General features: G+C 48.4%; 18 non-coding genes across 18 annotated transcripts; all 18 read right to left on the reverse strand.

The window, feature by feature from the left end:
- Positions 1-278: 278 nt before the first annotated feature.
- On the reverse strand, positions 279-351 carry TRNAV-UAC (transfer RNA valine (anticodon UAC)). Its single transcript has one exon. It is a non-coding gene; the product is annotated as a tRNA-Val (tRNA).
- Positions 352-795: 444 nt separating this feature from the next.
- TRNAP-UGG (transfer RNA proline (anticodon UGG)) lies at positions 796-867 on the reverse strand. The gene has a single exon. It is a non-coding gene; the product is annotated as a tRNA-Pro (tRNA).
- A 2,928-nt stretch (positions 868-3,795) lies between these two features.
- On the reverse strand, positions 3,796-3,868 carry TRNAV-UAC (transfer RNA valine (anticodon UAC)). The gene has a single exon. It is a non-coding gene; the product is annotated as a tRNA-Val (tRNA).
- Positions 3,869-4,312: 444 nt separating this feature from the next.
- TRNAP-UGG (transfer RNA proline (anticodon UGG)) lies at positions 4,313-4,384 on the reverse strand. Its single transcript has one exon. It is a non-coding gene; the product is annotated as a tRNA-Pro (tRNA).
- A 1,346-nt stretch (positions 4,385-5,730) lies between these two features.
- Positions 5,731-5,803, reverse strand: TRNAV-AAC (transfer RNA valine (anticodon AAC)). The gene has a single exon. It is a non-coding gene; the product is annotated as a tRNA-Val (tRNA).
- Positions 5,804-7,324: 1,521 nt separating this feature from the next.
- Positions 7,325-7,397, reverse strand: TRNAV-UAC (transfer RNA valine (anticodon UAC)). The gene has a single exon. It is a non-coding gene; the product is annotated as a tRNA-Val (tRNA).
- Positions 7,398-7,841: 444 nt separating this feature from the next.
- Positions 7,842-7,913, reverse strand: TRNAP-UGG (transfer RNA proline (anticodon UGG)). The gene has a single exon. It is a non-coding gene; the product is annotated as a tRNA-Pro (tRNA).
- Positions 7,914-9,259: 1,346 nt separating this feature from the next.
- TRNAV-AAC (transfer RNA valine (anticodon AAC)) lies at positions 9,260-9,332 on the reverse strand. Its single transcript has one exon. It is a non-coding gene; the product is annotated as a tRNA-Val (tRNA).
- A 1,521-nt stretch (positions 9,333-10,853) lies between these two features.
- On the reverse strand, positions 10,854-10,926 carry TRNAV-UAC (transfer RNA valine (anticodon UAC)). The gene has a single exon. It is a non-coding gene; the product is annotated as a tRNA-Val (tRNA).
- Positions 10,927-11,370: 444 nt separating this feature from the next.
- Positions 11,371-11,442, reverse strand: TRNAP-UGG (transfer RNA proline (anticodon UGG)). Its single transcript has one exon. It is a non-coding gene; the product is annotated as a tRNA-Pro (tRNA).
- A 1,346-nt stretch (positions 11,443-12,788) lies between these two features.
- On the reverse strand, positions 12,789-12,861 carry TRNAV-AAC (transfer RNA valine (anticodon AAC)). Its single transcript has one exon. It is a non-coding gene; the product is annotated as a tRNA-Val (tRNA).
- Positions 12,862-14,382: 1,521 nt separating this feature from the next.
- On the reverse strand, positions 14,383-14,455 carry TRNAV-UAC (transfer RNA valine (anticodon UAC)). Its single transcript has one exon. It is a non-coding gene; the product is annotated as a tRNA-Val (tRNA).
- A 1,852-nt stretch (positions 14,456-16,307) lies between these two features.
- On the reverse strand, positions 16,308-16,380 carry TRNAV-AAC (transfer RNA valine (anticodon AAC)). Its single transcript has one exon. It is a non-coding gene; the product is annotated as a tRNA-Val (tRNA).
- A 1,521-nt stretch (positions 16,381-17,901) lies between these two features.
- TRNAV-UAC (transfer RNA valine (anticodon UAC)) lies at positions 17,902-17,974 on the reverse strand. The gene has a single exon. It is a non-coding gene; the product is annotated as a tRNA-Val (tRNA).
- Positions 17,975-18,418: 444 nt separating this feature from the next.
- On the reverse strand, positions 18,419-18,490 carry TRNAP-UGG (transfer RNA proline (anticodon UGG)). Its single transcript has one exon. It is a non-coding gene; the product is annotated as a tRNA-Pro (tRNA).
- Positions 18,491-19,826: 1,336 nt separating this feature from the next.
- TRNAV-AAC (transfer RNA valine (anticodon AAC)) lies at positions 19,827-19,899 on the reverse strand. The gene has a single exon. It is a non-coding gene; the product is annotated as a tRNA-Val (tRNA).
- Positions 19,900-21,420: 1,521 nt separating this feature from the next.
- On the reverse strand, positions 21,421-21,493 carry TRNAV-UAC (transfer RNA valine (anticodon UAC)). The gene has a single exon. It is a non-coding gene; the product is annotated as a tRNA-Val (tRNA).
- A 444-nt stretch (positions 21,494-21,937) lies between these two features.
- TRNAP-UGG (transfer RNA proline (anticodon UGG)) lies at positions 21,938-22,009 on the reverse strand. Its single transcript has one exon. It is a non-coding gene; the product is annotated as a tRNA-Pro (tRNA).
- Between the last annotated feature and the right edge of the window lie 1,314 nt (positions 22,010-23,323).

Below are 23,323 nucleotides of genomic sequence, written 5' to 3' on the forward strand. Positions count from 1 at the left end.
GGTGTATGTTCTTGGTGAAGGTAGGAAAGCCATTTTCGCTCTCATACCTTCCTTCCTTGGCTGGCTTGACCACAGTAGGCCCAGGCTTCAATGGAAAGGTCAAAAAGGGAGCAACTGACTGCCGTAAGGTGTATCGTCTTCTCTTGGTGAGTTGAGACCGATGCCCTTGGAGCGTAGTACCTCACGATGGTGAGGGATAGACACAGCCTCTTTAATTTCAATTTACCTGTCAGGTGAGGTGGTAAATGCAAATAATGTGATAAAGCACAGCAACTTGCTGTTTCTGCCTGGCCTCGAACCAGGGACCTTTCGCGTGTAAGGCGAACGTGATAACCACTACACTACAGAAACAGACATGCCTGCTTACTTGCTTCATGTGGCTATGCATTGGACTGGAACCACTGCACTGGAAACAGACACACCTGCTTTCTTTATGTGGCTATGCTTTGGACTGGAATGCAAGGACTAAGGGACAATATTCATGACGCTCAAAGCTGAGCCTTTCTGACAGGATCTCTTCCTTTGGAAGAAAGGAACTGGGATCACTTTCATTCCAAGAGGTGATTTCAAAACCAGCCCTGCAATTACTTTGGAGAAGCACTGTGCATTTCATGTTCCAACGAGAAGTGCTGCTCCAACACAAAAAAGCAGTTAGAAAGAAATCCCGCACTCCTTCATCATGCCGAACTGCCTCGACACCAGTAGAAAGCATGCAATGCATTCCACCATGGCATCTTACAAGAGTGGAAAGCAGAAATACTCCTGTTTAAAAACAGATCGAACCTATGAAGGCACGGGCTCGTCCGGGATTTGAACCCGGGACCTCTCACACCCAAAGCGAGAATCATACCCCTAGACCAACGAGCCTGCTGCTGCAAAAGCCTTTCAAACATCTTCTGAAGTGTCTTTGTGAAAAAGCAGGGCCACTTGGAGACTCTCCTTCTAAGCGTGCCATAGCAATAGATGTTTTGTGCCAAGGGTTTTTTTTTTGCCTCTAGCAAGGCAAGAGGTAGTCAAGAAGCCCTATGCTAGCAAGCTGAACTGTGGCGCTGATGAGAAAAGAAGACCTTTTCTGGTAGTTGTACGCCTCCGCAGGACCTGGGCCCTTGCACCGTAGACTTCCAGACCAGAAGCACTGAAGGGCCTGCCATCTCTTGCGCCTGAGCCAGAGGAGCATGCCTCTTGTATTCAAGCACACTTGCTCGCTCAGTGCTCGATCAGGCTTGATCAGGCGAGATTTATATGAGTGCCTCACAGGCCTGAAACACTCACCTGGGAGACGCGGGGTGGCTGAATTCCCAGAATGGCCTTCGATAGGAAAATCACCTCCTTTCCTCCCGACTCATTTCAGAATTGGGTGAAAATCGCAAGACAGTGTTCAGGGGTGCATGGGTACTGCCTACTCCCAGCTGCCTCTCTGTCTTCTTCATGTTAATTTCAAGTCACAAGGAGGGACCATTGCCATTCTGCTCCGCCCACCTAACCAGGAAACCCAGGTTGAGCTTGTCTGCCTGTTGTTGTTGCAGGGGCAGTGCCTTCTCTGCCCAAAAGTGGCAGGAGAGCCTCACTTCAAACGATGGAATCAACTGCTTAAGTAGAAACCAGCATGGTAGTTACAGTGATAAGGTGCAGCTCTAACAGAAGGCGTGACTGAGATGCCCCTTCCAGAAATACATGGAATGCTGATTGAGGGCCCAGCCGGAGGGTTGGTGGATTTCTTTTCATATGCTACAGCAGCTTGCAAAGATAGTGTTGTGGGGAGCTGGCTGTGCAAGCAGAGGAAGATTTAAGGGCAGAAAATAGACCTATCAGAAGTGCGATATGAACCCACAACTACATGAGCAAACCAGGATGCTTAGCTTAACTGAAGATCAAGCTCTCTTGAGGCTGCCGCCTTAGACCACTCGGCCATCCTGACAGCTGAGTCTGTGTTTAGGTCTGACTCCTCAGTCTGCACTTGTCGATGCTGCCGCTTGCAATGTTCCTATCAAGGTGACAGGTTTAAAGGCCCCACAATATAACATGGCCAAGAAAAAAAAAAGTAAAAAACAGAATAAGAAACCAGGCACATGCACGACTACGCAAAGATGCAGATAACTTTTTACCGGCCTGCAATAGTAATACAAGTTTTACACAGGTCACAAGTTTTTAAAGGCCATCCCTGAGTGAGACTAAGCTTTTAGGGAGCAAACACTGCCCATTGTTTCTGCCCGGTCTCGAACCGGGGACCTTTCGCGTGTTAGGCGAACGTGATAACCACTACACTACAGAAAGAAGCATGAGGGCTTGACTGAAGGAGCAAAATTCCCCTCATATGTTTGCCCGATTGCCTCTATACTTGATCAGCAGTTGCTCGCAAAGCGAGGAGTAAGTGTGAAAATTGCAGCGTTGTCAGCCAGCAAGCGTACACTCAGATGTACTGAAAAGTCACAGCTGCGGGTAGAGACAAATATCTGATGCCTAAATGCCTGAAACCAGAGCCTGTGAAAGCATCACACAGAGCACACTGAAAGCAAGCAGGAAGGAAGCCAAGGCATGGTGATCCTTTTTTTCTCCTGAGGCTAAAAATATTTTGCACAACAATGCTTTGAGTGGAATGAGGAATCTTCAAGCTTTGTGTATTTTGAGTAAAATTTGTGTGTTTTCTGCTAAAAAGGGTGTGTTGGGGATTTGGACCCGGACACCAACGAGCGAGGGCACAGAAGCACCACTGCTCAGACCCTGCTCCTAGGGTTGAGGGCAGAGAGTGGGCGAATACATCGCAAGGCAAGAAAATGCACATGGTTCTCTCTTCTGCAATATGACTAGAGTCATTTCCATGGTCGTCATCGAACATGACATAAAACGCCTCTATCCTTTAGACCTTTTGGCCCATAATTACAAGAGGATGACTGAGTGAGACGCTCTGCCAAATTTGGCAGCCTCGCACTCAGTCATTTTCAAAATGCAGGGAAGCGCCGTATTTAGTAGAATACAGCGCACCCCTGTGCTTCCCTCTGCGCCAGCTCTAAATTAGCTGCCGAGCACCAACGCAGCCATCCTTGCGCCATGGTACAAGGATGGCTGCGTGGAGGGGGAAATTGTTTTTGTTCAGGAAGGCACACCTTCCTGCACAACAGAAATCTTCAGTGGCGATATGTTCGTGCAGCACACATAGAAAGAGCAAAAATGAGGAGAAATGAAAACATTTCTGCTCGTTTCTCCACTATAACGACACCCATTGTATGGCGCTTGGTTTTTGGCGCTGCCACAGATTTACAAAAACTCGTAAAACTGGAGCAGCATCAAAATGCTATGGTGTTGCAGTGGCCCACCCAGAGCAACGCCCATTGCACGCCCCTTCCAGGGAAAGGGCTGCGTGTGAAGGGGCCGTATTTACAAGGTGGTGTTAAGCCACAAAACGTGGTTGAACGGCGTCTTGTAAATACGGCACAGTACATAGTGCCACCGGGGCGTCACTAAAGATGATGTGCCGGTGGCGATAGGGCCTTGTAAGTCTGGCCCTTTCTTTGCTCAAGGTGTATGTTCTTGGTGAAGGTAGGAAAGCCATTTTCGCTCTCATACCTTCCTTCCTTGGCTGGCTTGACCACAGTAGGCCCAGGCTTCAATGGAAAGGTCAAAAAGGGAGCAACTGACTGCCGTAAGGTGTATCGTCTTCTCTTGGTGAGTTGAGACCGATGCCCTTGGAGCGTAGTACCTCACGATGGTGAGGGATAGACACAGCCTCTTTAATTTCAATTTACCTGTCAGGTGAGGTGGTAAATGCAAATAATGTGATAAAGCACAGCAACTTGCTGTTTCTGCCTGGCCTCGAACCAGGGACCTTTCGCGTGTAAGGCGAACGTGATAACCACTACACTATAGAAACAGACATGCCTGCTTACTTGCTTCATGTGGCTATGCATTGGACTGGAACCACTGCACTGGAAACAGACACACCTGCTTTCTTTATGTGGCTATGCTTTGGACTGGAATGCAAGGACTAAGGGACAATATTCATGACGCTCAAAGCTGAGCCTTTCTGACAGGATCTCTTCCTTTGGAAGAAAGGAACTGGGATCACTTTCATTCCAAGAGGTGATTTCAAAACCAGCCCTGCAATTACTTTGGAGAAGCACTGTGCATTTCATGTTCCAACGAGAAGTGCTGCTCCAACACAAAAAAGCAGTTAGAAAGAAATCCCGCACTCCTTCATCATGCCGAACTGCCTCGACACCAGTAGAAAGCATGCAATGCATTCCACCATGGCATCTTACAAGAGTGGAAAGCAGAAATACTCCTGTTTAAAAACAGATCGAACCTATGAAGGCACGGGCTCGTCCGGGATTTGAACCCGGGACCTCTCACACCCAAAGCGAGAATCATACCCCTAGACCAACAAGCCTGCTGCTGCAAAAGCCTTTCAAACATCTTCTGAAGTGTCTTTGTGAAAAAGCAGGGCCACTTGGAGACTCTCCTTCTAAGCGTGCCATAGCAATTGATGTTTTGTGCCAAGGGTTTTTTTTTTGCCTCTAGCAAGGCAAGAGGTAGTCAAGAAGCCCTATGCTAGCAAGCTGAACTGTGGCGCTGATGAGAAAAGCAGACCCTTTCTGGTAGTTGTACGCCTCCGCAGGACCTGGGCCCTTGGACCGTAGACTTCCAGACCAGAAGCACTGAAGGGCCTGCCATCTCTTGCGCCTGAGCCAGAGGAGCATGCCTCTTGTATTCAAGCACACTTGCTCGCTCAGTGCTCGATCAGGCTTGATCAGGCGAGATTTATATGAGTGCCTCACAGGCCTGAAACACTCACCTGGGAGACGCGGGGTGGCTGAATTCCCAGAATGGCCTTCGATAGGAAAATCACCTCCTTTCCTCCCGACTCATTTCAGAATTGGGTGAAAATCGCAAGACAGTGTTCAGGGGTGCATGGGTACTGCCTACTCCCAGCTGCCTCTCTGTCTTCTTCATGTTAATTTCAAGTCACAAGGAGGGACCATTGCCATTCTGCTCCGCCCACCTAACCAGGAAACCCAGGTTGAGCTTGTCTGCCTGTTGTTGTTGCAGGGGCAGTGCCTTCTCTGCCCAAAAGTGGCAGGAGAGCCTCACTTCAAATGATGGAATCAACTGCTTAAGTAGAAACCAGCATGGTAGTTACAGTGATAAGGTGCAGCTCTAACAGAAGGCGTGACTGAGATGCCCCTTCCAGAAATACATGGAATGCTGATTGAGGGCCCAGCCGGAGGGTTGGTGGATTTCTTTTCATATGCTACAGCAGCTTGCAAAGATAGTGTTGTGGGGAGCTGGCTGTGCAAGCAGAGGAAGATTTAAGGGCAGAAAATAGACCTATCAGAAGTGCGATATGAACCCACAACTACATGAGCAAACCAGGATGCTTAGCTTAACTGAAGATCAAGCTCTCTTGAGGCTGCCGCCTTAGACCACTCGGCCATCCTGACAGCTGAGTCTGTGTTTAGGTCTGACTCCTCAGTCTGCACTTGTCGATGCTGCCGCTTGCAATGTTCCTATCAAGGTGACAGGTTTAAAGGCCCCACAATATAACATGGCCAAGAAAAAAAAAAGTAAAAAACAGAATAAGAAACCAGGCACATGCACGACTACGCAAAGATGCAGATAACTTTTTACCGGCCTGCAATAGTAATACAAGTTTTACACAGGTCACAAGTTTTTAAAGGCCATCCCTGAGTGAGACTAAGCTTTTAGGGAGCAAACACAAAAGCAGACACTGCCCATTGTTTCTGCCCGGTCTCGAACCGGGGACCTTTCGCGTGTTAGGCGAACGTGATAACCACTACACTACAGAAACAAGCATGAGGGCTTGACTGAAGGAGCAAAATTCCCCTCATATGTTTGCCCGATTGCCTCTATACTTGATCAGCAGTTGCTCGCAAAGCGAGGAGTAAGTGTGAAAATTGCAGCGTTGTCAGCCAGCAAGCGTACACTCAGATGTACTGAAAAGTCACAGCTGCGGGTAGAGACAAATATCTGATGCCTAAATGCCTGAAACCAGAGCCTGTGAAAGCATCACACAGAGCACACTGAAAGCAAGCAGGAAGGAAGCCAAGGCATGGTGATCCTTTTTTTCTCCTGAGGCTAAAAATATTTTGCACAACAATGCTTTGAGTGGAATGAGGAATCTTCAAGCTTTGTGTATTTTGAGTAAAATTTGTGTGTTTTCTGCTAAAAAGGGTGTGTTGGGGATTTGGACCCGGACACCAACGAGCGAGGGCACAGAAGCACCACTGCTCAGACCCTGCTCCTAGGGTTGAGGGCAGAGAGTGGGCGAATACATCGCAAGGCAAGAAAATGCACATGGTTCTCTCTTCTACAATATGACTAGAGTCATTTCCATGGTCGTCATCGAACATGACATAAAACGCCTCTATCCTTTAGACCTTTTGGCCCATAATTACAAGAGGATGACTGAGTGAGACGCTCTGCCAAATTTGGCAGCCTCGCACTCAGTCATTTTCAAAATGCAGGGAAGCGCCGTATTTAGTAGAATACAGCGCACCCCTGTGCTTCCCTCTGCGCCAGCTCTAAATTAGCTGCCGAGCACCAACGCAGCCATCCTTGCGCCATGGTACAAGGATGGCTGCGTGGAGGGGGAAATTGTTTTTGTTCAGGAAGGCACACCTTCCTGCACAACAGAAATCTTCAGTGGCGATATGTTCGTGCAGCACACATAGAAAGAGCAAAAATGAGGAGAAATGAAAACATTTCTGCTAGTTTCTCCACTATAACGACACCCATTGTATGGCGCTTGGTTTTTGGCGCTGCCACAGATTTACAAAAACTCGTAAAACTGGAGCAGCATCAAAATGCTATGGTGTTGCAGTGGCCCACCCAGAGCAACGCCCATTGCACGCCCCTTCCAGGGAAAGGGCTGCGTGTGAAGGGGCCGTATTTACAAGGTGGTGTTAAGCCACAAAACGTGGTTGAACGGCGTCTTGTAAATACGGCACAGTACATAGTGCCACCGGGGCGTCACTAAAGATGATGTGCCGGTGGCGATAGGGCCTTGTAAGTCTGGCCCTTTCTTTGCTCAAGGTGTATGTTCTTGGTGAAGGTAGGAAAGCCATTATCGCTCTCATACCTTCCTTCCTTGGCTGGCTTGACCACAGTAGGCCCAGGCTTCAATGGAAAGGTCAAAAAGGGAGCAACTGACTGCCGTAAGGTGTATCGTCTTCTCTTGGTGAGTTGAGACCGATGCCCTTGGAGCGTAGTACCTCACGATGGTGAGGGATAGACACAGCCTCTTTAATTTCAATTTACCTGTCAGGTGAGGTGGTAAATGCAAATAATGTGATAAAGCACAGCAACTTGCTGTTTCTGCCTGGCCTCGAACCAGGGACCTTTCGCGTGTAAGGCGAACGTGATACCCACTACACTACAGAAACAGACATGCCTGCTTACTTGCTTCATGTGGCTATGCATTGGACTGGAACCACTGCACTGGAAACAGACACACCTGCTTTCTTTATGTGGCTATGCTTTGGACTGGAATGCAAGGACTAAGGGACAATATTCATGACGCTCAAAGCTGAGCCTTTCTGACAGGATCTCTTCCTTTGGAAGAAAGGAACTGGGATCACTTTCATTCCAAGAGGTGATTTCAAAACCAGCCCTGCAATTACTTTGGAGAAGCACTGTGCATTTCATGTTCCAACGAGAAGTGCTGCTCCAACACAAAAAAGCAGTTAGAAAGAAATCCCGCACTCCTTCATCATGCCGAACTGCCTCGACACCAGTAGAAAGCATGCAATGCATTCCACCATGGCATCTTACAAGAGTGGAAAGCAGAAATACTCCTGTTTAAAAACAGATCGAACCTATGAAGGCACGGGCTCGTCCAGGATTTGAACCCGGGACCTCTCACACCCAAAGCGAGAATCATACCCCTAGACCAACGAGCCTGCTGCTGCAAAAGCCTTTCAAACATCTCCTGAAGTGTCTTTGTGAAAAAGCAGGGCCACTTGGAGACTCTCCTTCTAAGCGTGCCATAGCAATTGATGTTTTGTGCCAAGGGTTTTTTTTTTGCCTCTAGCAAGGCAAGAGGTAGTCAAGAAGCCCTATGCTAGCAAGCTGAACTGTGGCGCTGATGAGAAAAGCAGACCCTTTCTGGTAGTTGTACGCCTCCGCAGGACCTGGGCCCTTGCACCGTAGACTTCCAGACCAGAAGCACTGAAGGGCCTGCCATCTCTTGCGCCTGAGCCAGAGGAGCATGCCTCTTGTATTCAAGCACACTTGCTCGCTCAGTGCTCGATCAGGCTTGATCAGGCGAGATTTATATGAGTGCCTCACAGGCCTGAAACACTCACCTGGGAGACGCGGGGTGGCTGAATTCCCAGAATGGCCTTCGATAGGAAAATCACCTCCTTTCCTCCCGACTCATTTCAGAATTGGGTGAAAATCGCAAGACAGTGTTCAGGGGTGCATGGGTACTGCCTACTCCCAGCTGCCTCTCTGTCTTCTTCATGTTAATTTCAAGTCACAAGGAGGGACCATTGCCATTCTGCTCCGCCCACCTAACCAGGAAACCCAGGTTGAGCTTGTCTGCCTGTTGTTGTTGCAGGGGCAGTGCCTTCTCTGCCCAAAAGTGGCAGGAGAGCCTCACTTCAAACGATGGAATCAACTGCTTAAGTAGAAACCAGCATGGTAGTTACAGTGATAAGGTGCAGCTCTAACAGAAGGCGTGACTGAGATGCCCCTTCCAGAAATACATGGAATGCTGATTGAGGGCCCAGCCGGAGGGTTGGTGGATTTCTTTTCATATGCTACAGCAGCTTGCAAAGATAGTGTTGTGGGGAGCTGGCTGTGCAAGCAGAGGAAGATTTAAGGGCAGAAAATAGACCTATCAGAAGTGCGATATGAACCCACAACTACATGAGCAAACCAGGATGCTTAGCTTAACTGAAGATCAAGCTCTCTTGAGGCTGCCGCCTTAGACCACTCGGCCATCCTGACAGCTGAGTCTGTGTTTAGGTCTGACTCCTCAGTCTGCACTTGTCGATGCTGCCGCTTGCAATGTTCCTATCAAGGTGACAGGTTTAAAGGCCCCACAATATACCATGGCCAAGAAAAAAAAAAGTAAAAAACAGAATAAGAAACCAGGCACATGCACGACTACGCAAAGATGCAGATAACTTTTTACCGGCCTGCAATAGTAATACAAGTTTTACACAGGTCACAAGTTTTTAAAGGCCATCCCTGAGTGAGACTAAGCTTTTAGGGAGCAAACACAAAAGCAGACACTGCCCATTGTTTCTGCCCGGTCTCGAACCGGGGACCTTTCGCGTGTTAGGCAAACGTGATAACCACTACACTACAGAAACAAGCATGAGGGCTTGACTGAAGGAGCAAAATTCCCCTCATATGTTTGCCCGATTGCCTCTATACTTGATCAGCAGTTGCTCGCAAAGCGAGGAGTAAGTGTGAAAATTGCAGCGTTGTCAGCCAGCAAGCGTACACTCAGATGTACTGAAAAGTCACAGCTGCGGGTAGAGACAAATATCTGATGCCTAAATGCCTGAAACCAGAGCCTGTGAAAGCATCACACAGAGCACACTGAAAGCAAGCAGGAAGGAAGCCAAGGCATGGTGATCCTTTTTTTCTCCTGAGGCTAAAAATATTTTGCACAACAATGCTTTGAGTGGAATGAGGAATCTTCAAGCTTTGTGTATTTTGAGTAAAATTTGTGTGTTTTCTGCTAAAAAGGGTGTGTTGGGGATTTGGACCCGGACACCAACGAGCGAGGGCACAGAAGCACCACTGCTCAGACCCTGCTCCTAGGGTTGAGGGCAGAGAGTGGGCGAATACATCGCAAGGCAAGAAAATGCACATGGTTCTCTCTTCTGCAATATGACTAGAGTCATTTCCATGGTCGTCATCGAACATGACATAAAACGCCTCTATCCTTTAGACCTTTTGGCCCATAATTACAAGAGGATGACTGAGTGAGACGCTCTGCCAAATTTGGCAGCCTCGCACTCAGTCATTTTCAAAATGCAGGGAAGCGCCGTATTTAGTAGAATACAGCGCACCCCTGTGCTTCCCTCTGCGCCAGCTCTAAATTAGCTGCCGAGCACCAACGCAGCCATCCTTGCGCCATGGTACAAGGATGGCTGCGTGGAGGGGGAAATTGTTTTTGTTCAGGAAGGCACACCTTCCTGCACAACAGAAATCTTCAGTGGCGATATGTTCGTGCAGCACACATAGAAAGAGCAAAAATGAGGAGAAATGAAAACATTTCTGCTCGTTTCTCCACTATAACGACACCCATTGTATGGCGCTTGGATTTTGGCGCTGCCACAGATTTACAAAAACTCGTAAAACTGGAGCAGCATCAAAATGCTATGGTGTTGCAGTGGCCCACCCAGAGCAACGCCCATTGCACGCCCCTTCCAGGGAAAGGGCTGCGTGTGAAGGGGCCGTATTTACAAGGTGGTGTTAAGCCACAAAACGTGGTTGAACGGCGTCTTGTAAATACGGCACAGTACATAGTGCCACCGGGGCGTCACTAAAGATGATGTGCCGGTGGCGATAGGGCCTTGTAAGTCTGGCCCTTTCTTTGCTCAAGGTGTATGTTCTTGGTGAAGGTAGGAAAGCCATTTTCGCTCTCATACCTTCCTTCCTTGGCTGGCTTGACCACAGTAGGCCCAGGCTTCAATGGAAAGGTCAAAAAGGGAGCAACTGACTGCCGTAAGGTGTATCGTCTTCTCTTGGTGAGTTGAGACCGATGCCCTTGGAGCGTAGTACCTCACGATGGTGAGGGATAGACACAGCCTCTTTAATTTCAATTTACCTGTCAGGTGAGGTGGTAAATGCAAATAATGTGATAAAGCACAGCAACTTGCTGTTTCTGCCTGGCCTCGAACCAGGGACCTTTCGCGTGTAAGGCGAACGTGATAACCACTACACTACAGAAACAGACATGTCTGCTTATTTGCTTCATGTGGCTATGCATTGGACTGGAACCACTGCACTGGAAACAGACACACCTGCTTTCTTTATGTGGCTATGCTTTGGACTGGAATGCAAGGACTAAGGGACAATATTCATGACGCTCAAAGCTGAGCCTTTCTGACAGGATCTCTTCCTTTGGAAGAAAGGAACTGGGATCACTTTCATTCCAAGAGGTGATTTCAAAACCAGCCCTGCAATTACTTTGGAGAAGCACTGTGCATTTCATGTTCCAACGAGAAGTGCTGCTCCAACACAAAAAAGCAGTTAGAAAGAAATCCCGCACTCCTTCATCATGCCGAACTGCCTCGACACCAGTAGAAAGCATGCAATGCATTCCACCATGGCATCTTACAAGAGTGGAAAGCAGAAATACTCCTGTTTAAAAACAGATCGAACCTATGAAGGCACGGGCTCGTCCGGGATTTGAACCCGGGACCTCTCACACCCAAAGCGAGAATCATACCCCTAGACCAACGAGCCTGCTGCTGCAAAAGCCTTTCAAACATCTTCTGAAGTGTCTTTGTGAAAAAGCAGGGCCACTTGGAGACTCTCCTTCTAAGCGTGCCATAGCAATTGATGTTTTGTGCCAAGGGGTTTTTTTTTGCCTCTAGCAAGGCAAGAGGTAGTCAAGAAGCCCTATGCTAGCAAGCTGAACTGTGGCGCTGATGAGAAAAGCAGACCCTTTCTGGTAGTTGTACGCCTCCGCAGGACCTGGGCCCTTGCACCGTAGACTTCCAGACCAGAAGCACTGAAGGGCCTGCCATCTCTTGCGCCTGAGCCAGAGGAGCATGCCTCTTGTATTCAAGCACACTTGCTCGCTCAGTGCTCGATCAGGCTTGATCAGGCGAGATTTATATGAGTGCCTCACAGGCCTGAAACACTCACCTGGGAGACGCGGGGTGGCTGAATTCCCAGAATGGCCTTCGATAGGAAAATCACCTCCTTTCCTCCCGACTCATTTCAGAATTGGGTGAAAATCGCAAGACAGTGTTCAGGGGTGCATGGGTACTGCCTACTCCCAGCTGCCTCTCTGTCTTCTTCATGTTAATTTCAAGTCACAAGGAGGGACCATTGCCATTCTGCTCCGCCCACCTAACCAGGAAACCCAGGTTGAGCTTGTCTGCCTGTTGTTGTTGCAGGGGCAGTGCCTTCTCTGCCCAAAAGTGGCAGGAGAGCCTCACTTCAAACGATGGAATCAACTGCTTAAGTAGAAACCAGCATGGTAGTTACAGTGATAAGGTGCAGCTCTAACAGAAGGCGTGACTGAGATGCCCCTTCCAGAAATACATGGAATGCTGATTGAGGGCCCAGCCGGAGGGTTGGTGGATTTCTTTTCATATGCTACAGCAGCTTGCAAAGATAGTGTTGTGGGGAGCTGGCTGTGCAAGCAGAGGAAGATTTAAGGGCAGAAAATAGACCTATCAGAAGTGCGATATGAACCCACAACTACATGAGCAAACCAGGATGCTTAGCTTAACTGAAGATCAAGCTCTCTTGAGGCTGCCGCCTTAGACCACTCGGCCATCCTGACAGCTGAGTCTGTGTTTAGGTCTGACTCCTCAGTCTGCACTTGTCGATGCTGCCGCTTGCAATGTTCCTATCAAGGTGACAGGTTTAAAGGCCCCACAATATAACATGGCCAAGAAAAAAAAAAGTAAAAAACAGAATAAGAAACCAGGCACATGCACGACTACGCAAAGATGCAGATAACTTTTTACCGGCCTGCAATAGTAATACAAGTTTTACACAGGTCACAAGTTTTTAAAGGCCATCCCTGAGTGAGACTAAGCTTTTAGGGAGCAAACACAAAAGCAGACACTGCCCATTGTTTCTGCCCGGTCTCGAACCGGGGACCTTTCGCGTGTTAGGCAAACGTGATAACCACTACACTACAGAAACAAGCATGAGGGCTTGACTGAAGGAGCAAAATTCCCCTCATATGTTTGCCCGATTGCCTCTATACTTGATCAGCAGTTGCTCGCAAAGCGAGGAGTAAGTGTGAAAATTGCAGCGTTGTCAGCCAGCAAGCGTACACTCAGATGTACTGAAAAGTCACAGCTGCGGGTAGAGACAAATATCTGATGCCTAAATGCCTGAAACCAGAGCCTGTGAAAGCATCACACAGAGCACACTGAAAGCAAGCAGGAAGGAAGCCAAGGCATGGTGATCCTTTTTTTCTCCTGAGGCTAAAAATATTTTGCACAACAATGCTTTGAGTGGAATGAGGAATCTTCAAGCTTTGTGTATTTTGAGTAAAATTTGTGTGTTTTCTGCTAAAAAGGGTGTGTTGGGGATTTGGACCCGGACACCAACGAGCGAGGGCACAGAAGCACCACTGCTCAGACCCTGCTCCTAGGGTTGAGGGCAGAGAGTGGGCGAATACATCGCAAGGCAAGAAAATGCACATGGTTCTCTCTTCTGCAATATGACTAGAGTCATTTCCATGGTCGTCATCGAACATGACATAAAACGCCTCTATCCTTTAGACCTTTTGGCCCATAATTACAAGAGGATGACTGAGTGAGACGCTCTGCCAAATTTGGCAGCCTCGCACTCAGTCATTTTCAAAATGCAGGGAAGCGCCGTATTTAGTAGAATACAGCGCACCCCTGTGCTTCCCTCTGCGCCAGCTCTAAATTAGCTGCCGAGCACCAACGCAGCCATCCTTGCGCCATGGTACAAGGATGGCTGCGTGGAGGGGGAAATTGTTTTTGTTCAGGAAGGCACACCTTCCTGCACAACAGAAATCTTCAGTGGCGATATGTTCGTGCAGCACACATAGAAAGAGCAAAAATGAGGAGAAATGAAAACATTTCTGCTCGTTTCTCCACTATAACGACACCCATTGTATGGCGCTTGGTTTTTGGCGCTGCCACAGATTTACAAAAACTCGTAAAACTGGAGCAGCATCAAAATGCTATGGTGTTGCAGTGGCCCACCCAGAGCAACGCCCATTGCACGCCCCTTCCAGGGAAAGGGCTGCGTGTGAAGGGGCCGTATTTACAAGGTGGTGTTAAGCCACAAAACGTGGTTGAACGGCGTCTTGTAAATACGGCACAGTACATAGTGCCACCGGGGCGTCACTAAAGATGATGTGCCGGTGGCGATAGGGCCTTGTAAGTCTGGCCCTTTCTTTGCTCAAGGTGTATGTTCTTGGTGAAGGTAGGAAAGCCATTTTCGCTCTCATACCTTCCTTCCTTGGCTGGCTTGACCACAGTAGGCCCAGGCTTCAATGGAAAGGTCAAAAAGGGAGCAACTGACTGCCGTAAGGTGTATCGTCTTCTCTTGGTGAGTTGAGACCGATGCCCTTGGAGCGTAGTACCTCACGATGGTGAGGGATAGACACAGCCTCTTTAATTTCAATTTACCTGTCAGGTGAGGTGGTAAATGCAAATAATGTGATAAAGCACAGCAACTTGCTGTTTCTGCCTGGCCTCGAACCAGGGACCTTTCGCGTGTAAGGCGAACGTGATAACCACTACACTATAGAAACAGACATGCCTGCTTACTTGCTTCATGTGGCTATGCATTGGACTGGAACCACTGCACTGGAAACAGACACACCTGCTTTCTTTATGTGGCTATGCTTTGGACTGGAATGCAAGGACTAAGGGACAATATTCATGACGCTCAAAGCTGAGCCTTTCTGACAGGATCTCTTCCTTTGGAAGAAAGGAACTGGGATCACTTTCATTCCAAGAGGTGATTTCAAAACCAGCCCTGCAATTACTTTGGAGAAGCACTGTGCATTTCATGTTCCAACGAGAAGTGCTGCTCCAACACAAAAAAGCAGTTAGAAAGAAATCCCGCACTCCTTCATCATGCCGAACTGCCTCGACACCAGTAGAAAGCATGCAATGCATTCCACCATGGCATCTTACAAGAGTGGAAAGCAGAAATACTCCTGTTTAAAAACAGATCGAACCTATGAAGGCACGGGCTCGTCTGGGATTTGAACCCGGGACCTCTCACACCCAAAGCGAGAATCATACCCCTAGACCAACGAGCCTGCTGCTGCAAAAGCCTTTCAAACATCTTCTGAAGTGTCTTTGTGAAAAAGCAGGGCCACTTGGAGACTCTCCTTCTAAGCGTGCCATAGCAATTGATGTTTTGTGCCAAGGGTTTTTTTTTTGCCTCTAGCAAGGCAAGAGGTAGTCAAGAAGCCCTATGCTAGCAAGCTGAACTGTGGCGCTGATGAGAAAAGCAGACCCTTTCTGGTAGTTGTACGCCTCCGCAGGACCTGGGCCCTTGCACCGTAGACTTCCAGACCAGAAGCACTGAAGGGCCTGCCATCTCTTGCGCCTGAGCCAGAGGAGCATGCCTCTTGTATTCAAGCACACTTGCTCGCTCAGGGCTCGATCAGGCGAGATTTATATGAGTGCCTCACAGGCCTGAAACACTCACCTGGGAGACGCGGGGTGGCTGAATTCCCAGAATGGCCTTCGATAGGAAAATCACCTCCTTTCCTCCCGACTCATTTCAGAATTGGGTGAAAATCGCAAGACAGTGTTCAGGGGTGCATGGGTACTGCCTACTCCCAGCTGCCTCTCTGTCTTCTTCATGTTAATTTCAAGTCACAAGGAGGGACCATTGCCATTCTGCTCCGCCCACCTAACCAGGAAACCCAGGTTGAGCTTGTCTGCCTGTTGTTGTTGCAGGGGCAGTGCCTTCTCTGCCCAAAAGTGGCAGGAGAGCCTCACTTCAAACGATGGAATCAACTGCTTAAGTAGAAACCAGCATGGTAGTTACAGTGATAAGGTGCAGCTCTAACAGAAGGCGTGACTGAGATGCCCCTTCCAGAAATACATGGAATGCTGATTGAGGGCCCAGCCGGAGGGTTGGTGGATTTCTTTTCATATGCTACAGCAGCTTGCAAAGATAGTGTTGTGGGGAGCTGGCTGTGCAAGCAGAGGAAGATTTAAGGGCAGAAAATAGACCTATCAGAAGTGCGATATGAACCCACAACTACATGAGCAAACCAGGATGCTTAGCTTAACTGAAGATCAAGCTCTCTTGAGGCTGCCGCCTTAGACCACTCGGCCATCCTGACAGCTGAGTCTGTGTTTAGGTCTGACTCCTCAGTCTGCACTTGTCGATGCTGCCGCTTGCAATGTTCCTATCAAGGTGACAGGTTTAAAGGCCCCACAATATAACATGGCCAAGAAAAAAAAAAGTAAAAAACAGAATAAGAAACCAGGCACATGCACGACTACGCAAAGATGCAGATAACTTTTTACCGGCCTGCAATAGTAATACAAGTTTTACACAGGTCACAAGTTTTTAAAGGCCATCCCTGAGTGAGACTAAGCTTTTAGGGAGCAAACACAAAAGCAGACACTGCCCATTGTTTCTGCCCGGTCTCGAACCGGGGACCTTTCGCGTGTTAGGCGAACATGATAACCACTACACTACAGAAACAAGCATGAGGGCTTGACTGAAGGAGCAAAATTCCCCTCATATGTTTGCCCGATTGCCTCTATACTTGATCAGCAGTTGCTCGCAAAGCGAGGAGTAAGTGTGAAAATTGCAGCGTTGTCAGCCAGCAAGCGTACACTCAGATGTACTGAAAAGTCACAGCTGCGGGTAGAGACAAATATCTGATGCCTAAATGCCTGAAACCAGAGCCTGTGAAAGCATCACACAGAGCACACTGAAAGCAAGCAGGAAGGAAGCCAAGGCATGGTGATCCTTTTTTTCTCCTGAGGCTAAAAATATTTTGCACAACAATGCTTTGAGTGGAATGAGGAATCTTCAAGCTTTGTGTATTTTGAGTAAAATTTGTGTGTTTTCTGCTAAAAAGGGTGTGTTGGGGATTTGGACCCGGACACCAACGAGCGAGGGCACAGAAGCACCACTGCTCAGACCCTGCTCCTAGGGTTGAGGGCAGAGAGTGGGCGAATACATCGCAAGGCAAGAAAATGCACATGGTTCTCTCTTCTGCAATATGACTAGAGTCATTTCCATGGTCGTCATCGAACATGACATAAAACGCCTCTATCCTTTAGACCTTTTGGCCCATAATTACAAGAGGATGACTGAGTGAGACGCTCTGCCAAATTTGGCAGCCTCGCACTCAGTCATTTTCAAAATGCAGGGAAGCGCCGTATTTAGTAGAATACAGCGCACCCCTGTGCTTCCCTCTGCGCCAGCTCTAAATTAGCTGCCGAGCACCAACGCAGCCATCCTTGCGCCATGGTACAAGGATGGCTGCGTGGAGGGGGAAATTGTTTTTGTTCAGGAAGGCACACCTTCCTGCACAACAGAAATCTTCAGTGGCGATATGTTCGTGCAGCACACATAGAAAGAGCAAAAATGAGGAGAAATGAAAACATTTCTGCTCGTTTCTCCACTATAACGACACCCATTGTATGGCGCTTGGATTTTGGCGCTGCCACAGATTTACAAAAACTCGTAAAACTGGAGCAGCATCAAAATGCTATGGTGTTGCAGTGGCCCACCCAGAGCAACGCCCATTGCACGCCCCTTCCAGGGAAAGGGCTGCGTGTGAAGGGGCCGTATTTACAAGGTGGTGTTAAGCCACAAAACGTGGTTGAACGGCGTCTTGTAAATACGGCACAGTACATAGTGCCACCGGGGCGTCACTAAAGATGATGTGCCGGTGGCGATAGGGCCTTGTAAGTCTGGCCCTTTCTTTGCTCAAGGTGTATGTTCTTGGTGAAGGTAGGAAAGCCATTTTCGCTCTCATACCTTCCTTCCTTGGCTGGCTTGACCACAGTAGGCCCAGGCTTCAATGGAAAGGTCAAAAAGGGAGCAACTGACTGCCGTAAGGTGTATCGTCTTCTCTTGGTGAGTTGAGACCGATGCCCTTGGAGCGTAGTACCTCACGATGGTGAGGGATAGACACAGCCTCTTTAATTTCAATTTACCTGTCAGGTGAGGTGGTAAATGCAAATAATGTGATAAAGCACAGCAACTTGCTGTTTCTGCCTGGCCTCGAACCAGGGACCTTTCGCGTGTAAGGCGAACGTGATAACCACTACACTACAGAAACAGACATGCCTGCTTATTTGCTTCATGTGGCTATGCATTGGACTGGAACCACTGCACTGGAAACAGACACACCTGCTTTCTTTATGTGGCTATGCTTTGGACTGGAATGCAAGGACTAAGGGACAATATTCATGACGCTCAAAGCTGAGCCGTTCTGACAGGATCTCTTCCTTTGGAAGAAAGGAACTGGGATCACTTTCATTCCAAGAGGTGATTTCAAAACCAGCCCTGCAATTACTTTGGAGAAGCACTGTGCATTTCATGTTCCAACGAGAAGTGCTGCTCCAACACAAAAAAGCAGTTAGAAAGAAATCCCGCACTCCTTCATCATGCCGAACTGCCTCGACACCAGTAGAAAGCATGCAATGCATTCCACCATGGCATCTTACAAGAGTGGAAAGCAGAAATACTCCTGTTTAAAAACAGATCGAACCTATGAAGGCACGGGCTCGTCCGGGATTTGAACCCGGGACCTCTCACACCCAAAGCGAGAATCATACCCCTAGACCAACGAGCCTGCTGCTGCAAAAGCCTTTCAAACATCTTCTGAAGTGTCTTTGTGAAAAAGCAGGGCCACTTGGAGACTCTCCTTCTAAGCGTGCCATAGCAATTGATGTTTTGTGCCAAGGGTTTTTTTTTTGCCTCTAGCAAGGCAAGAGGTAGTCAAGAAGCCCTATGCTAGCAAGCTGAACTGTGGCGCTGATGAGAAAAGCAGACCCTTTCTGGTAGTTGTACGCCTCCGCAGGACCTGGGCCCTTGCACCGTAGACTTCCAGACCAGAAGCACTGAAGGGCCTGCCATCTCTTGCGCCTGAGCCAGAGGAGCATGCCTCTTGTATTCAAGCACAATTGCTCGCTCAGTGCTCGATCAGGCGAGATTTATATGAGTGCCTCACAGGCCTGAAACACTCACCTGGGAGACGCGGGGTGGCTGAATTCCCAGAATGGCCTTCGATAGGAAAATCACCTCCTTTCCTCCCGACTCATTTCAGTATTGGGTGAAAATCGCAAGACAGTGTTCAGGGGTGCATGGGTACTGCCTACTCCCAGCTGCCTCTCTGTCTTCTTCATGTTAATTTCAAGTCACAAGGAGGGACCATTGCCATTCTGCTCCGCCCACCTAACCAGGAAACCCAGGTTGAGCTTGTCTGCCTGTTGTTGTTGCAGGGGCAGTGCCTTCTCTGCCCAAAAGTGGCAGGAGAGCCTCACTTCAAACGATGGAATCAACTGCTTAAGTAGAAACCAGCATGGTAGTTACAGTGATAAGGTGCAGCTCTAACAGAAGGCGTGACTGAGATGCCCCTTCCAGAAATACATGGAATGCTGATTGAGGGCCCAGCCGGAGGGTTGGTGGATTTCTTTTCATATGCTACAGCAGCTTGCAAAGATAGTGTTGTGGGGAGCTGGCTGTGCAAGCAGAGGAAGATTTAAGGGCAGAAAATAGACCTATCAGAAGTGCGATATGAACCCACAACTACATGAGCAAACCAGGATGCTTAGCTTAACTGAAGATCAAGCTCTCTTGAGGCTGCCGCCTTAGACCACTCGGCCATCCTGACAGCTGAGTCTGTGTTTAGGTCTGACTCCTCAGTCTGCACTTGTCGATGCTGCCGCTTGCAATGTTCCTATCAAGGTGACAGGTTTAAAGGCCCCACAATATAACATGGCCAAGAAAAAAAAAAGTAAAAAACAGAATAAGAAACCAGGCACATGCACGACTACGCAAAGATGTAGATAACTTTTTACCGGCCTGCAATAGTAATACAAGTTTTACACAGGTCACAAGTTTTTAAAGGCCATCCCTGAGTGAGACTAAGCTTTTAGGGAGCAAACACAAAAGCAGACACTGCCCATTGTTTCTGCCCGGTCTCGAACCGGGGACCTTTCGCGTGTTAGGCGAACGTGATAACCACTACACTACAGAAACAAGCATGAGGGCTTGACTGAAGGAGCAAAATTCCCCTCATATGTTTGCCCGATTGCCTCTATACTTGATCAGCAGTTGCTCGCAAAGCGAGGAGTAAGTGTGAAAATTGCAGCGTTGTCAGCCAGCAAGCGTACACTCAGATGTACTGAAAAGTCACAGCTGCGGGTAGAGACAAATATCTGATGCCTAAATGCCTGAAACCAGAGCCTGTGAAAGCATCACACAGAGCACACTGAAAGCAAGCAGGAAGGAAGCCAAGGCATGGTGATCCTTTTTTTCTCCTGAGGCTAAAAATATTTTGCACAACAATGCTTTGAGTGGAATGAGGAATCTTCAAGCTTTGTGTATTTTGAGTAAAATTTGTGTGTTTTCTGCTAAAAAGGGTGTGTTGGGGATTTGGACCCGGACACCAACGAGCGAGGGCACAGAAGCACCACTGCTCAGACCCTGCTCCTAGGGTTGAGGGCAGAGAGTGGGCGAATACATCGCAAGGCAAGAAAATGCACATGGTTCTCTCTTCTGCAATATGACTAGAGTCATTTCCATGGTCGTCATCGAACATGACATAAAACGCCTCTATCCTTTAGACCTTTTGGCCCATAATTACAAGAGGATGACTGAGTGAGACGCTCTGCCAAATTTGGCAGCCTCGCACTCAGTCATTTTCAAAATGCAGGGAAGCGCCGTATTTAGTAGAATACAGCGCACCCCTGTGCTTCCCTCTGCGCCAGCTCTAAATTAGCTGCCGAGCACCAACGCAGCCATCCTTGCGCCATGGTACAAGGATGGCTGCGTGGAGGGGGAAATTGTTTTTGTTCAGGAAGGCACACCTTCCTGCACAACAGAAATCTTCAGTGGCGATATGTTCGTGCAGCACACATAGAAAGAGCAAAAATGAGGAGAAATGAAAACATTTCTGCTCGTTTCTCCACTATAACGACACCCATTGTATGGCGCTTGGATTTTGGCGCTGCCACAGATTTACAAAAACTCGTAAAACTGGAGCAGCATCAAAATGCTATGGTGTTGCAGTGGCCCACCCAGAGCAACGCCCATTGCACGCCCCTTCCAGGGAAAGGGCTGCGTGTGAAGGGGCCGTATTTACAAGGTGGTGTTAAGCCACAAAACGTGGTTGAACGGCGTCTTGTAAATACGGCACAGTACATAGTGCCACCGGGGCGTCACTAAAGATGATGTGCCGGTGGCGATAGGGCCTTGTAAGTCTGGCCCTTTCTTTGCTCAAGGTGTATGTTCTTGGTGAAGGTAGGAAAGCCATTTTCGCTCTCATACCTTCCTTCCTTGGCTGGCTTGACCACAGTAGGCCCAGGCTTCAATGGAAAGGTCAAAAAGGGAGCAACTGACTGCCGTAAGGTGTATCGTCTTCTCTTGGTGAGTTGAGACCGATGCCCTTGGAGCGTAGTACCTCACCATGGTGAGGGATAGACACAGCCTCTTTAATTTCAATTTACCTGTCAGGTGAGGTGGTAAATGCAAATAATGTGATAAAGCACAGCAACTTGCTATTTCTGCCTGGCCTCGAACCAGGGACCTTTCGCGTGTAAGGCGAACGTGATAACCACTACACTACAGAAACAGACATGCCTGCTTATTTGCTTCATGTGGCTATGCATTGGACTGGAACCACTGCACTGGAAACAGACACACCTGCTTTCTTTATGTGGCTATGCTTTGGACTGGAATGCAAGGACTAAGGGACAATATTCATGACGCTCAAAGCTGAGCCTTTCTGACAGGATCTCTTCCTTTGGAAGAAAGGAACTGGGATCACTTTCATTCCAAGAGGTGATTTCAAAACCAGCCCTGCAATTACTTTGGAGAAGCACTGTGCATTTCATGTTCCAACGAGAAGTGCTGCTCCAACACAAAAAAGCAGTTAGAAAGAAATCCCGCACTCCTTCATCATGCCGAACTGCCTCGACACCAGTAGAAAGCATGCAATGCATTCCACCATGGCATCTTACAAGAGTGGAAAGCAGAAATACTCCTGTTTAAAAACAGATCGAACCTATGAAGGCACGGGCTCGTCCGGGATTTGAACCCGGGACCTCTCACACCCAAAGCGAGAATCATACCCCTAGACCAACGAGCCTGCTGCTGCAAAAGCCTTTCAAACATCTTCTGAAGTGTCTTTGTGAAAAAGCAGGGCCACTTGGAGACTCTCCTTCTAAGCGTGCCATAGCAATTGATGTTTTGTGCCAAGGGTTTTTTTTTTGCCTCTAGCAAGGCAAGAGGTAGTCAAGAAGCCCTATGCTAGCAAGCTGAACTGTGGCGCTGATGAGAAAAGCAGACCCTTTCTGGTAGTTGTACGCCTCCGCAGGACCTGGGCCCTTGCACCGTAGACTTCCAGACCAGAAGCACTGAAGGGCCTGCCATCTCTTGCGCCTGAGCCAGAGGAGCATGCCTCTTGTATTCAAGCACAATTGCTCGCTCAGTGCTCGATCAGGCGAGATTTATATGAGTGCCTCACAGGCCTGAAACACTCACCTGGGAGACGCGGGGTGGCTGAATTCCCAGAATGGCCTTCGATAGGAAAATCACCTCCTTTCCTCCCGACTCATTTCAGAATTGGGTGAAAATCGCAAGACAGTGTTCAGGGGTGCATGGGTACTGCCTACTCCCAGCTGCCTCTCTGTCTTCTTCAGGTTAATTTCAAGTCACAAGGAGGGACCATTGCCATTCTGCTCCGCCCACCTAACCAGGAAACCCAGGTTGAGCTTGTCTGCCTGTTGTTGTTGCAGGGGCAGTGCCTTCTCTGCCCAAAAGTGGCAGGAGAGCCTCACTTCAAACGATGGAATCAACTGCTTAAGTAGAAACCAGCATGGTAGTTACAGTGATAAGGTGCAGCTCTAACAGAAGGCGTGACTGAGATGCCCCTTCCTGAAATACATGGAATGCTGATTGAGGGCCCAGCCGGAGGGTTGGTGGATTTCTTTTCATATGCTACAGCAGCTTGCAAAGATAGTGTTGTGGGGAGCTGGCTGTGCAAGCAGAGGAAGATTTAAGGGCAGAAAATAGACCTATCAGAAGTGCGATATGAACCCACAACTACATGAGCAAACCAGGATGCTTAGCTTAACTGAAGATCAAGCTCTCTTGAGGCTGCCGCCTTAGACCACTCGGCCATCCTGACAGCTGAGTCTGTGTTTAGGTCTGACTCCTCAGTCTGCACTTGTCGATGCTGCCGCTTGCAATGTTCCTATCAAGGTGACAGGTTTAAAGGCCCCACAATATAACATGGCCAAGAAAAAAAAAAGTAAAAAACAGAATAAGAAACCAGGCACATGCACGACTACGCAAAGATGCAGATAACTTTTTACCGGCCTGCAATAGTAATACAAGTTTTACACAGGTCACAAGTTTTTAAAGGCCATCCCTGAGTGAGACTAAGCTTTTAGGGAGCAAA

This window comes from Pleurodeles waltl, chromosome 10 (genome assembly GCF_031143425.1).
Source record: "Pleurodeles waltl isolate 20211129_DDA chromosome 10, aPleWal1.hap1.20221129, whole genome shotgun sequence".
In the NCBI taxonomy this organism is placed as follows: Eukaryota; Metazoa; Chordata; class Amphibia; order Caudata; family Salamandridae; genus Pleurodeles; species Pleurodeles waltl.